General features: G+C 36.1%; 1 pseudogene; it reads right to left on the bottom strand.

Moving 5' to 3' along the window:
* LOC18780892 lies at positions 2,411-5,243 on the bottom strand (annotated as a pseudogene).

The following is a 15,645-nucleotide window of genomic DNA, read 5'->3' as shown; positions in this document are numbered from 1 at the left end:
ATGCTGTCAATTTTGTTAACTATTCTGTTAAATGTAGGAGTAAAATGATATTTTTGTATTAAATTGATTAAAATATGAATAAAAAATTTAAAGACTAAAAAATTAAAATTAAACTTTTTCTCTCTCTCCCAATTTTTACTCCCCCAAAACTTTATTTATGATTTATTTATTGATTTTGTTTTATTGGTATTTTAAGGATATGATTTTTTATTATTGTTTGTTTTAATATAAAAATACCATTTTGCCGTTGTTATTTTAACAAAAAAAAATTAACAAGATTGACGACAGGACCATTTGTCCTAACGAAAGTAAAGTTAAACGACGACGGGAACGATTTTGGAAATTGAGAAACTCAAATGCAAATCGAATCTAAATTTAGGGACTAATAAAACGATTAACTTTAATTAATAAGTGTACAAATGCAAATGAAAGTAACTTTGTTTTTACCAAACAAGTAACTAAACACACTTTCTGACAGGACCCGATCCAAATTCCACTTTGAAATCCGAGCCAGACCCTGTGCGTGTCCGACACCTGGCGAATGTCGGCACAAAGACCTATTTGCCCTTCTATACAAAACATGATAAAAATAACAAGGTTGACTTCTACCGAAAAACCGGCAGAGTTTCCCTTGTAACTGGCTCAATACCAAAACATTTACACCTGTTAAAACAAGTATATATATACAACCAACTGCCAGCATACATATATATATACACATGCAAGAGTTCAAAGCTCAGTCTAGGGCAAAACATCAGAGCGACTACTAAGAATTTACAAAAGAGTGAATCTTTGTACAAAATACAAATCCTACATCAAAGAAAGGCGCGGAAGATGGGAAGTGGCCCGGTGGTGGATTCCTGTGCACGTCTACTGCCTGGGGGCGCAAAACAACAAAAAGGGTGAGTGGACCCAAAAAACAAAGTTTAGAAAATACCATATGAACATACTAACTCCACTGTAAAAACAGTTATACAAACTAGTTATTTTCTTTATTTCTGAAATCAATGCATGTAGCTAATTATATACATTTGAAAACAGTTTAAAGTATCACCTAGGTGTACCCTTACTTCCGTCAATTCCTTGCATCACCATGGGTGACACATACTCGCAGGTCTCAATGACACGAAGTCAGTCCGAGCCGCAACTCGCAGGATTCAGGGAACCGTAGTCCACCTTTATCTGCATTACTCGCTCCACACGAGTTCGAGTACCAAGGAACTCGTGGGGCAACTGTCAAGCATGCTGACTAAACCGAAGGCAACAAATACAATCCGAAGGCAACATTTAATATCTGGGTACAAGGTGATTTAAGAAAATATAAAGTTTCTGAAGGAAATCTGTTGAATAATTAACTTTCTGTAACCTTTAAAATTCTGCTGCCATTTATCTGATAATGAACAAGAATATCTGTTTCTATATTCTTTAACGGAAATGTCACTCGGCAGCATGCAACATAAAATATTTAACAGAATAAAACAGCTGATAACTGAAACTGAATTGCTTAAATTCATTTATTAAAACAAAGAGTCCACTCACTGATAGTCTGAGCTCGCTGGACCTCTTGAAGGTCCCTCTTGCGGGTCAACTGGTGCCCGGGTGCCTGATTCAATGACCATAATATTCTATTAATACAAGATAGTATTAAATTAAAAACTCTACCCCCGGCTCCTAAAAGTACGTGCGTTAATTTAAAGTGATCCCTATGCCCATAACAGCTTTCCTTCCACGTGGGGTAGTTTAGCGGTATCTTGGGACTCAAAAAGCGCTAAAGTCCAAAAATTCAATCTGGAACCCCACGGGTCCATGACCTCACAATATGATCCAGATGCCACTAGAAGGTCTAATATATCTAGGACACATGTCCCGAGGGTATTGGTGTCAATCGGATGGTCGGATTGATCACAATCCTGTAATCGCATAATTTCTCAACCCTAGCCCTAGGGTTCGCGATTTCGGAGTATCCAGGACGCCGATTCATAATCCGTCGAATCCTACACGTTTCTAAACTTATCGGGAATAACATATCTAAAATTGATTACGATCCAACGGCTCAACAGTATTGAACCCGATAATCGCACAATATGAAAAATCCGTTCGAGACTCAAACGGTACCCAAATTGAGATCTGCGAATTCCTATGCGCTCGTGACGACCTAAGGATCGCATCAGAACACAGTGTCACTGCACCACACTCGCCCACGCGCCGCCGCACGCGCCTGCAGCGATGGGTGTCCAAAGTGATAACGCATCACCGGAAAATCTCAAAATCAAGGCTCCAAACTCCTATCCTAGGTATAACACCATATTTGGAACCACTTTTGTTCTTGGACTAACCCCAAAAACTGACCGGAAGTGGCCGAACACGGAGGCCGAAAACCGGCCAAATTTCAATTCACAAACTGGGCAATCTACGGCTAAAATTGATGAAAACCTATCTAACCATCAGCTAGAGCATGAAAAATAGGTGAGAATCCATACCTTACTCGAAAGATTTGGAGGAGAATTGAAGGAGAACGAACGGTTTGAAGTTTAGCCCGAAAACCAATAGCTTGAAGCTTTTGAATAGCCAAGATTCTACTCTTTGAAGCTTTTCGTTGCTTTTGAATTTGAGTTGGGACCTTCACATCTGTTGCCAATCCAATAGCTTGAAGAAATTTTATTATGTACCAAGTAAAATCAAATTGCCACCATTCTAGCCCTTGTCGAGCTGAGTATTCAAAAGCGTGGTGGTTATTATGCCACCCTTCTCCAAACGTTAACAGTGTCACCCACCTAAATTATTAAAGATTATGCATAAAATATATTAATATCCCAATTTTACATCTAGCAAGATGAAATATGGCAGAGTGGGAAATAAATAATACAATATACCAATTGTTCCTAGACGTATCACCCGTGTTTCATGGTTTCTTTCCCCACATGTGGCCCGCTGAATTAACTAGAAAAGTGCCGTGGAAAATAAGTACCATCCTCAACCCCTGAAATTATAAGGAATTTAGATTTAGAACATATTTGGATGGAGAAGTTAAACATGGTATTTAGAAAAAATTCGTGTTTAAAGGAATGATATATTATAATTTATTTATTAATTGGGTTGATAAATGAAGAAGTTTTAAATTCAGCATGAAAGAAATTTAGAATATGAAAAGGTCGTAAATTTTATGTCCAAATTCTCCTAAATTTTGTTTCTTAAAAATCTCAAAACAATATGATTTTAATATATAAAAAACCACATATAGCCAAAAACAAAACCACCTTCGGCACCCCCACCACCGAGTCTTTATAAAAAATAGTTAAAATTTGACAATTATTTTCACAAATATCAGTTTGTATAAAAACTTTCAGATGTAGCGGAAAATCCACTTAAAAAGACACAAATATCCTCAAAATTAAAACTCATATAAACCTAAAAGTAAAAAGAAATTTAATCTTTTGAAGGTGATCATCTCTTACTAGACTTTACAAGTTTTGTTTGAACATCTCAAAATTAATATATTTTTGTTGTGTATTAATTGCTTATGTTTGATCAAGCAGGTTTTTGGCTAATTTGTGTGGATATAAAGGTCTTGTTTGAAAGACTGCAATGGCGGGGCTGCTGTTTTCTATGGTGTGAGTAATATTTGTGCCAAACAAAACTTACCACTCAGACATGTCCGAAGGGATCTCAAGGAGTCCATCACGGCTGTCTTCAAGGTCGGCATCATAACAAGTAACACTATAAACAACACTCAGAGCAACACCAATCTAATAAATATCCTCAAGAGTCCAATTACCATGGTCATTACTACCACAAACAAGAATTGGGAAAGTGCCGTTGGGAGAGTTTACAAAAGGAGTTTAAACATAGGGAAAAAAAACTCATTGCAGTGAAACAATTTGAGAAGTTAGTTAAAGAAGAAGGGAAGGAATTTCGTGTGGAGATTCAAGCAATCGATTTTACTTAGAAATTTTTTAGGTTTATGTGAGTTTTAATTTTGAGGGTATTTGTGTCTTTTTAAGTGGGTTTTATGCTATATGTGAATTTTTTTTACTTTAATCTAATTTAAACTACGAGGAGGAGGATTTGAACTCGGGTAAAGAGTGGGGAGCACATCGACTCTAATTAACTTGACTAAGTACACATATGCCATCACAAGGTTTTAAATTCCACAGTTTGAACTTTCATATATACTTCCTCATCCCATAATGTATTTATTGACTCATTAATTAGCATAGGTTGTTTAATTAAAAATTGTATGTATATAAACGAGGAGTCAAAGATGCACGTCCAGGACCATTATATAAAGAAAGAGGTTATATAATGATAAATTTGTGAGAAGAATTTGCGAGTAGTTTTTAGACTCTATTGCAAGCACGTACCACGAAATATGAATGTACAAAAAGCAAATCGACTTACGTGAACCACATGGATGGTATATACAGTTTCCACTTTACTTACTTTTGGATATAAATTTTTAAAGACCATATGTTCTCATTTAAATTTAATGGAAATTAACCAGTAAGTAACCAATCTCACCATTCCCCAAACCAAGAAGGAAAATCCACCCGCAGCATATAGTAAACCTCCAAGAAGAACTGAATGTAGAAGGTTAGTATGACGAAGAAACCTATAGAAGAGCTGCTTCTTCAAATCTTCAACGTTCTTTAGGCCCCCCCATACTGCAAATTTCTCATTTATATAAAAATGACGAAGTATGTATGAGAGAGAGAGAGAGAGAGAGAGAGAGAGAGAGAGAGAGAGAGAGAGAGAGAGAGATTTGTTTTCTACTTGTCCAAACCGACAACTGCTATCAAAGATCCAACCCATGTGACTATGCCAAAAACCCTTGATGGGGCTGTGAGGGTCTTTCTCTGTATCAGTAAACTGATGGTGGAACCGGTGTGTACTCACCCATTCAATCGGACTACCCTGCAAACCCAAACACGCACGCACAAACATATTTTTATCTTTCTACTAAGTAACAGCTATAGCTAATACAGTGAAAAAAAAAAAAAAAAAAGGTGAGAAACGTTCTTCATCACAAGAAATCCTTTTCCAGTCACACCTTTCTTTTATTTATTTTTTATTTATCGATGTATAAGAATAATTTCATGTATGTACCTATTATATACCTGAAGTGACAAAACCCCACAGTAGGCAAAGGAGTACTCGAGCCATTTTGGAAGAGTGAAACTCCTGTGGGCAAGATTTCTGTGGTAAGAGAGAGTCTCTCCTAAACCAGTCAAAAGAGAGAGAGCCATAGCCACCCAAAATGCACGCCAGTTGAAATGAAGGGGTGCAAATAAACAAAGGCAATGCAAAGCCAAAAACACGACCACTACGCATATGTCTTGTATATTCCATTTCCTCCCCCAGAACTCTACACAGGACTTATCGAAAACCGTGCTTAAAAGCCCCATTTTATTACAAGAAGGTTGATCGTTCGTTGCATGACATCAGTCTGCAGAAAGTTGGCCATTATATAATGCGCGTCCTAAGTTAATAATGTCTTACTTCAATCAGTGCCATCACAATATATGCGTTCAACTGCATGAAAATGATGTTATACTATATGAGGAGTGCTCTCAGTTATCTCTAACGTGTACACCAGAGGGATTCAAATTGCGCACAGTGCCGACAATCCCTAATAAATCCTCACTGTGTTTGGAGAAAGTTGGGGCGACCCTTGTATAATATAGCATCCTAATTTAATACCTCACTGTCAGGTCATCTCGATACCTAACTGCAAGGAAAATGATCGAATTTAGATGATATACAACGTTCTAGTCTAATATATACCGGTGCTTTATATATGATCCCAATATCTAATATATGGTCCAAACCTAGGACGGAGCCAGCATAGGTTCATTGTGTGCGGACGCCCCCACTCATCTCTTTGATTGGTTTAGATTTTTGCTTTTAAAAGAGATGAATCAATTTCACCTTGTGCCCACAATAGGCCATGGCCTACACTGACTTCCCATTGTTTTCATATATACATAAAAAAGAGAGGTCTTCAGCGTAGAAGTTATAAAATAACCTAGAGTTTTGTCATTCATGCCCTTTGTAAATTCCAAAAAACTGTGTCCAGTCCCTTTTCTCCTATTTTGATGACAAAACCCATTTTTCTTCTCTTCTAGACATCAAAATCACGGATCTTCCGGGCAGGGCAGTAAAGAGAAAGAATAGCTTCAAGCAGGTATCCAATTGACTGATCAGCAAGGAGCAAGGAGCAAGCGCAGTCTATGTCATCCCTTTTTCTTGGTTTTTTTTTCTTATTTTTTTTCTCAGCTCTTTCTCTCCTCTCAAGAACCATTGAAAATGTACACTCCTCTTTTTCTTCCTTTCTATTTTTATTTCCATTTGTTTTCCATGTTCTTCATATCAACTGAACATAGACCTTCATTTTTTTTCCCATTTTTTCCTGACTTTGGTGCGGTGTCTCTGGCTATTTTTTTTTTCTTTCTATTTTTGCCTGACTTGGTGTGGTGTCTCTGGCCATTGTTTCCACTTTTGAATGACTTGATGTGACTAGAAACGGCACCTGCAAAAAATTTTGGTTTCACCCATTACTGAAATTTTATTAGCTGCCACTTATCACAAGCATGAAGTTGATCATTGTGAAACTTTAATGAGATACCCCCATCGAATTCTTTTCATGGCTCCGTCCCTGGTCCAAACGTTTAAAATTCTCTACCTCATATTTATTATATGGTGACTGTTGTGGAATTATTGCAAGCACAAAATTCGTTCAAGTAATATAGAAATAAGTAGAGTGACGTTACCACGAAGACTGTAATTTCCTATTAATTACTAATTATGATTAATTCAAAAGTTTATTTGAACAATTGATTAAGAAGATTAATTGATTTAAGTAACCTAAAATAATTATGAAAAATAGCAATTTAATTAATGATAGAAAATCAAGTTGATGAGAAATTGAGCATCCGATTTCACCATAACGAATTCCACTTAATTCTTATAGCCAATTAACCCTAATTACTACCCATGTTGACAGTTGGTTTCTCCTAATTCATTTGATATCCCCTCTCGGGCTCAACCAAAAGTATTCTTAATTAACAACCCATTCTCTCTCGAGCAACGGATTTAGAAAATCAAGAACCCATTAAGTTCTATGAGAACCTGCAAGAAAACTAAATGAGTCATGTTAGTCCCTCTCGGGCACTCATTCAAGACATGGTATCTGTTTTAAGAAGCAAACACCAAACATCTCCTCTCGGTCTCCACTTGGATCATCAAATCAATTAAATATTGGCCAGATATTCAAAGCATTAAGAACAATAACAAATACTCAACATGGAATAGTAATAAAAAATTAATATAACTATAAAAATTAAGTATTCATGGTTAGGCTACATCGTAGCCCTAGCAAGGAAAATTAGTTCATGACAAAAGAAAAGATAAATAAGAGAATTATTGTCAAAAAACCGATTTGGCTGATGGATTTGATCTCTGGATTCTCCACAGCAACACAACGAATTCTTGGCTCTCTCTCTGATATATTTGTGGGTGTATGAAAGTTGTGTATGGGAAGATGATGGAAAAGATGATGGTATGAAAGGATCCTAGGGTGACCTTATATAGTATAAAACAACTAAACCATACTTCAAAAAGGTCTAGAAAAACTCTCCTAAAGCAAAATAAAATCTCAAACAATTAAGGAAACAAACTAGGAAAGAATCCTTCTTTGACTTGGAAACACATCATTCAATTTGCACGCACTTTTTGGGGTAGTTCCACTTCCTAGAAAATTCTGGAAAAATATGAGAAACGTAGCTTTATCTCTAAGCTTTCCAAGCATATATTACACGCCACTAGGAAAAATCAGAAAGATATTCAAATCTTTAATCTTCCACAGCAGTGCAGTTCTGACAGGATTTCAACTTAGGCTGTCTTGACTTGCAGGTCTGGAGCATTTGGATTGGTAGAAAATTATGAAACTTGATACAATGATCTTCAATGTCTTAGCTTTCTTTTACAATTGGCCTTGCACTAAAATTCATTCGAAAAGTCGATTTTCAATTGAAATCCTTCCAAGAGCGCAGAATAGCTGAAAATAAGGAAAGTAAAGTAATAATACGTACTCTCTTTAATTAACTTTCCATAACAAAACCTACATATAACAGGTATAAAAATACAGGAAATAATACACTTGTCAGTGACTAATTATCAGCCGACCCACGTTATATGGTTTGGCCTCTTTTCCTATATATTTCTCTTTCCTTCCTTTTTTTTTTCTAAGCCTGCTGCAGATTTTCTACCAAAAGCTCCAAGTCTGGCTTCGCTGCAAACAAAATTGCTGCCAGGGAGACAAAAGTCCCAACAGCAAGAGAGCAAGAAAAAGAAACATATTCTCTATGGCTCACGGCAAAGCAAGAATGCCTCCCCTTGGAAGGGGAGTCAATCTTGCAATCAATTGCAGAAAAAAAGGTCGAAGAAGAGAGGCCCACCACGTGCTTGCATTTCATAATGGCTTTGAACAAAAAGTAGACAAAACTTGAATGAAATAAATTCAAGTATGCAATGTAAGAGGAGTTTGGGTCCTGCAACCAGTTTGAGGCAAACAAAAAGGACCAAAAAAAGAATGGATGATGAGGATGTGGTGTTGAACCCACCACGGAGTCAAAAGCAAGAGAAATTCTTCCTCTCTACTCTCGCTGTGTGGCAGATGATAATGAAGTTCCACGCCCGTTTAAAAAAGGCATGAATGCTTCAATCCTATCTGGACAAAGACTTGGCTGCTTTGGTGCTTCGAAAACTCCTGTTCAACAAGGAAGGAGTGACGGACCAATTATATTGAGTTTTAAAAAATTATAGTATTTATGATTCCTTAAACTAGAGAGTATGATTGGAGTTCAAATTTTATAGAGAGTTCCTAAAATAGTTTTTGTGTGTTTTTAGCTAAATTTCAGAGAATGTATGTGTAATTAAATCTTATTTTAATCTTAAAAGTTGGTGACAATAAAAAAACTCTAGAATAAGAAGCCATTTGTGATGATTTCTTCCAAGTCATGCTTAGATTGAAATTCCTCATAATCTTTGTTAGGCATTCTCAAACAAATCCTTCTCACAAAACTCGTTCTATAACATTGCTCATGTTTTCTAAATTTGGGTCTACATTGTTTTCGACAGAGGTTGTTGTAAATCACTCAATTTTTCTTTGTCAAGGTAGTTATTTTGTTTATGTGTTTGCTCTTATGTGCAGATAGATCGCTGCAAACTATTTTTTTTCCAGTTAGGGATGTGTTGGTGGGTGTGGTAGCGATGGGGCTTCGACAAGTGGTGGTGGTAGGGTTCGTTTAGGCTCATGGGTTGCTTTAGGGTTTTGGTTATGTTGGGTATGTGAGCTTTGTTTGGGCTTATGGTTAACTATGGTTATGTGGGCTAGTATTTTTAGTGCAGCTTTTATTCACGTTAGTTTTGTTTTTAACATGTTAGTTTGTTGCCCTCTTCTAATTGGTACTCTAGATATGTCTTTAATTGTACTGTTGAAGTTTATCTAATTTATCCAAAATAGGGACTGGAATTATAAAAAAAACTCATATGGAATGCACTTTAGAAACACACCCACAACTCATTTACTACATAAGAAATTGGTATTTAAGTTCCTATAAATTATGTGACTGCCACTGATCAACTTAAAAGAAGCCCAACACAAAAAACTTTAAAAGCACCCAAAACAAGCTCATCCTAATTTTATAAAAAAAAAAAAAAAAAACCCAAACAATTAATTATAAACAAAACGTTTCGAAAACCGTAGCTTCAATAACACGTCATCTTGCTTAATGGCTACAATGTTCCACACCTTTACTATCATGTTGATTAATGGCTGTAATGTTCCAGTCTAGGGTAATAACACTGCTAGTTTCCTATGACATCCTATTTCTAATGCATGTCTACCCTTGTAATGTTCCAGTCTAGGGTAATAACACTGCTAGTTTCCTATGACATCCTATTTCTAATGCATATCTACTCCTATAATGTTTCAGTCTAGGGTAATAATACTGCTAGTTTTCTATGATATCTTATTTCTAATGCATGTCCACCCCTGTAATGTTCTAGTCTAGGGTAGTAACACTGCTAGTGTAATGTCATGTTGATTAATGCCTGTCATATTGCTATTTCTAATATATGTCTACTAAAGAAAGGATGAAGAAAGAACAAACTAGACCAACTCAAAATAAGCCGAGCCTAGATTTTTTTTAAAAACCCAAACAATTTATTATAAAAAAAATTCTCGGAGTATTGAAAACAAGCCGAGCCTAGATTGTTAATACTATTATGTCATAGAATTACATTGTTAATACTCTGTCATAGAAGTACATTGTTAATACTCTGTTATAGAAGTACATTGTTAAACAAAAATGAGATCCATAACTGAAATAGTAACAAAAGATAAATCGGTCATCAAAGCTTAAAATACATTCCAAAAATCAACTAAAATCCGAAGAGAAACACGTAATTGAAGCAAAAGATAAAAAATCTCAACTCCAAACCAAACGATGACAACGACGACGACAACGACGATGATGACGATGACAACGACGATTACGACGTGGCGAAAGAGAAGTAGAGCTCGAAGATGAGGAGTAGAGCTAGGAGCATCTGATCGAGGTTCGTTCGAGGTTCCGGACAATCCGAAAAGAAAAAAATATGAATAGAAGCACGATTTTAGAATAAGAAATCGAAGGTGTAATATTGAAAATTGTAGACCATAGATGAAGAATATAGTTGGACCTGAGATTAAGCTTCAATGACAGCGCCTCTTACTCCAACACCGAGAAAGGAGAAAATGAATTTGATTTGGTTTTTCGGCAGATCTGATTTTTCTCTCTCAAATCCATCATACAAGGGCAATATAGTTATTTTACACACAAAAATAAACTAAAAAATAGCTATTACATTGAAAAATCAACAGCTGTCGATTTTTGGATTTTTTGTTGTTGTGTGTATATAGTTTTTAAATGGTAGAGGGTGTCTTTATAAGACTATGTCTAAGATTGGGTATTTAACTAAATTTGTATAAAGAAAATTAGTTAAATATCCATTCCTGGACATAGTTCTAAAAAGAAACCCTATACCATTCAATGTATATAAACACACCTAAAATAAACCCCAAAATTGACAGCTGTCGATTTCTTAAATTTAGCAGCTATGTTTGATTACTGTTTTGCCCTTTTGTTTTGTCTATTAATCAACTCAATCTTCATCAACTAGCATCTCGAACTTTCTTCTTCTTCTTCTTCAATAATGGCTAGGTTTATCGAGCTCTGCTTCTGGCTTTTCTGCTATTCCAATTCCCCATTGTATCTTTGTCATCTCCACCACAGCCCTCGCCTACTCCATCACCGCAACTCGCCGTTGATTCACCTTCAGCCAAAACTCCATCGCCAATTTCCCTTCCTCCATCTCCGTTGGATGCTCCATCCTTCTTCACCCCTGGTGCCACCGCAATCATCTCTATCTCAATCTCCGTTGACCGATGACACGCCTCCAATTACTTCTCCAGCACCGTCAAATCCGAGCGACGTCAACCATAGCAATCTCAGACAGAGACGGAGCTAAGAACTCCTCTGGAGGAATGAGCTTGGCAAAGAAGGCAGAGATCGTACTTAGAATAATCGTTGGATAACATTTGTCAATCTTAATACGGATACGCCATCAGGAGAGAGATTCTCTGAAAAACTACTCATAGTCTCTCATACGCAAAAGCACTTAGAGGATATCGTGAAAATTTTAATTTCTCGTAGTTTTTGTTGTTGTTAATTTCTGTGTTTGCTTAGTGTATGATTGAATTGAGGTTTTGACAATGGTGATATGGTGATTCAATTTGATTCTTCATTCTTTGGCGCACCGGAAGTGCTAGAGTTGGTCGTAGTTAGAATTTTGGGATGAGCTCTTGGCGTAAAATACGTCAATATGAGCCATTGATGTATTGCTTTTTCTATTTTAGAATGATATAATAATTGGAACTAGTGACTTAGAAGTCATTATGCTTGTTTTTCTCACTGTTGTTGACTTGTTTAGCTCTATCTGTTTATGATATCTAATGTTTCTGAGAAAATTGCCGTCTAAGTGCAGTTTTGTGTAACCTGATTCTGTAGGCTTATGGGGCAGATTTCTGCAACTCTTGATGCATCACATGCCATTTCTTGTCCTGAAAAAAAAAATTGTAATATTTGTTTAAGGCAATGCTCATTTTGCAGCTACCTGATTGCTTCAGTGGGTCTGCAAATCATCTGGAGTTTAGTGCTGGCATTGCTAGATGCATATTCCTTGGTGAAAAAGAAGGTCATCCACAACCCTGTATTGGTTAGCCTCTTTATAGTTGGAGATTGGGTCAGTTTCTGCAGGTGCGGGGTGGGAGGAGGGAGGAGTGGTCTGTAGGTGGTGGTTGGGAAATGGGGGAGAAGAAATTGGTGGGAGGTTTTCTTTTTCTCTATTTGATTTTTTTAGATTTTCCTTATTTTCCTTAATACTATACCTTGTACAACGTCAAATTTACCCTTATATTTGACTGGCATTTGGATGGAGTTGTGGAAAAGCTAACGGTAGGGGCAAAATTGACAAATAAATTTAATACGAGAGCTAAATTGGTTGAAAAATTAATTCATGGTGGTAATTGCAACAGTCGAAGTAGTTTAGGGGGGTATTCCGTAGTGTACCCAAAAAATAAAGGATTTTTAGGTTCAGTGGTCCCTGAACTTTGACTTGATTCTCATTTTCATCTCTTAATTTTCAGTTTTATTAGGACAACTAGTTTTGCCATCAAATTTGATCATGTGCATGGCACATGGTGTACTGTTGAGGGTCAAAATCGGAAATTTCTTTACTCTTGGGGTACATGGGCAAATTTCGGTGGGGTTGAGTTGGAGAGGTTGTGGTTATTGTGGTGAGGATAGGAAGAAGGTTTTTTAGTTTTTAGTTTTTATTTTTGGTTTTTGGGTGAAAGAAATATTCAAATGGTGGAAATTAAAAATAATATAAAAAGATAATTTTCCCCTGCATTTAACGGAAAAGATAACAAAATTAATGGCAGTACCATTTGTCCTAAAGAAATTGAAGTTGAAGGACCACGGGAACGATTTTGGAAATTGAGAGACCAAATGCGAATCGAATCAACGTTTAGAGGCCATTAGACCTAAAAACCAATAAATAAAATTTGGTGTCAGTTTTTCAGTCATTAGATGATATTTGGCCCTTAAAAAAGAACAAGAAAAAAAGAAAAAATACAACAAATTAAGTTCTTATTCCTCTAAGATTCTGTTGGCGTGTGTTAAAATTGCTTGACTTGGTTTGCATCTCATCAATCCATTACTTCAAAAACGAAGCTTCAGTGATGTTGTAGAGATGATATCCATTTTATGGAACTGTTGAGATGTTAAACTGACTTCTCCTTTGCTTTTAAGAAGGGAAACCCAGGTCATTTGGTGCAGTCATCAATAAAAGTGACAACCCATTGAGCTCCAGCCGGAGTAGCGATTTGAGCAGGCCCCCAAACATCATAATAAATAAGGGAGAAGATAACCAAACTTTTATTTATACTTAATGGTAATAGAACACGATGACTCTTGGCCAATTCACACGTATCACACTATAAGTTGGAAACATCAAAACTGAAAAATAATGATGGAAACAACTTCTTTAGATAATCGAATGAGGCATGCCCACGATATTTATGCTATAACCAAACTTTGTCTTTCTGCCTCTCAGAACTAGCTCAATTGGTTGTGAAAGCTAGACCAACCATGGTACCAACCATGGTCTCACTATCCGGTGCCCGTCTAGTACCATAATCAATCGTCTTCCCCCTAAAGATGTCTTGAAAAACACAATGATTCAGTCAAAATGTTATAGTACACCCCAAAGTAGTAGTAAGTTATGCAACAGACAATAAGTTATAGTCCAATAATGGAACAATCAATATAGAATCTAGATGTATGCAGTTAGAGAGATATAGAGAGCTTTTCCCAACTACAAGGAAATGGTACTATTAGCATTAGACACCACCGTTTGAGTGGATGGTTTGCGACTAATAAGTTGGCCAAGATCAAATGTCATGTGATCTGTATCACCCGAGTCAATAATCCATTTGGGCTTTGAAGACGACGTATGAAAAGCAGAACCTTTGGTTGTGGCGATAGAAGCACGAGCCCAGGTAACCGGTTCAGCAGGATTGACCGCATGCTTATGTGAGTCTGCAAGGAGGGAGAGAATCGTAAGGGGTCCTAACATCTAAACAGAAGTAAGATTTGATATGTGTGTGTGTTTGTGGTTGAGGAGTTGATTTGAGAATTTGATGAATTTGATTTGAGAAATTTGATACGAATTTGATTTGAGAGGTATGTGTTTAAGGAGTTGGACAAGAGGATTTGATTTGAGAGGTAAGGAATTTGATTTAGGGTTTGGGTTTGAATTTGAGGGTATGATTTAAGGGTTTAGAGACAACTTAGGATCGATTGCTCTAATACCGTGCTAAAATATAATATTTGGTTTGAAGGGTGCTTTACAAGGAAATAGATACAATAATTAATTAGGAGAATATCTCATAATTATACAAGGATGTGTCAACTATATAAAACAAGGAAGTAAATAACCTAATTAACTTAGGAAATAAATCTCCTTGATTCAGTAGGTTAACTCACGTCAACAAAATTAACACCTGTACCAAGACGCAGAAAGACAACGCACACCTTATTACATTTTAGTTCCCTTTTTTCCATACATTATAAAAATAAAAAATAAAAAAAAAAAGACTACACATAAGGTGAAAATGATGTCACTTGAACGCATAAGAAGGCACCTTTGATGGACATGCCAACAGGGTTGATTCATTGATTTTGGAGGTCCTGGGCAGAAATAAAGTTAAGGCCGTTTATGTTCAACACTTACCGCATTCTAAACCAAATAAAAAATAAAAAATTCTCAGTTTAGGTGCTAAGTTGGTTAATTTACATAAAAGAGAGTCGCTATATGAAAAATGCCAAAAACATTTCAGAATAAATCCCAAAAAGCATGAATTATACAAATAAAATACCGTTTTTGCTACTATAATTCTTGGACTAAAAGGTTATATAGGAGGCCCCAATTTTTAGGGCCATATGACATCACTCAGCTTGCGTATTCTGTGGCGGGGCCTACATAGCAAGATGTATAGGACGTGAATTGGGCTTGCATATACTCCGTAAAACACAAGTAAACAAACACGAAATAAGATGAGTGGGGTGATTCTATGGCCCAACAAAATAAGACACGAACATGTACTTTTTCCTTTCTTTCTTAAATTCTATAAAGTGTAATGATTTGGAAATCTCAAGGGAGTGGTCGTGTAATTTTCAAAATCTCAAAGAGTTATGTGAAAATAAGAGAAATCTCATGAGATGTATGTGTAATTAACTTTTATTTTAATCTTAACTAATTAGTGTAAATGCAAATAAAGGTAACTTTTTTTTTCTTTTTTTTACCAAACTAGTAACTAAACACACTTTTAACATGGGGTCAATTTTATTCATAATACAGAAAATTACTTCAATATGCCAGAATTAAACACTTTTCATAGTTTATTTTTACACAATATGATTATAAGTGATTATTTAGAAGCCACAGAAATAGGAGACTAATCCCAGAATCCACACCATGCAT

The sequence above is a fragment of the Prunus persica genome, chromosome G4 (assembly GCF_000346465.2).
Source record: "Prunus persica cultivar Lovell chromosome G4, Prunus_persica_NCBIv2, whole genome shotgun sequence".
Classification (NCBI taxonomy): domain Eukaryota; kingdom Viridiplantae; phylum Streptophyta; class Magnoliopsida; order Rosales; family Rosaceae; genus Prunus; species Prunus persica.
This window is presented reverse-complemented; position numbering and strand designations above follow the sequence as displayed.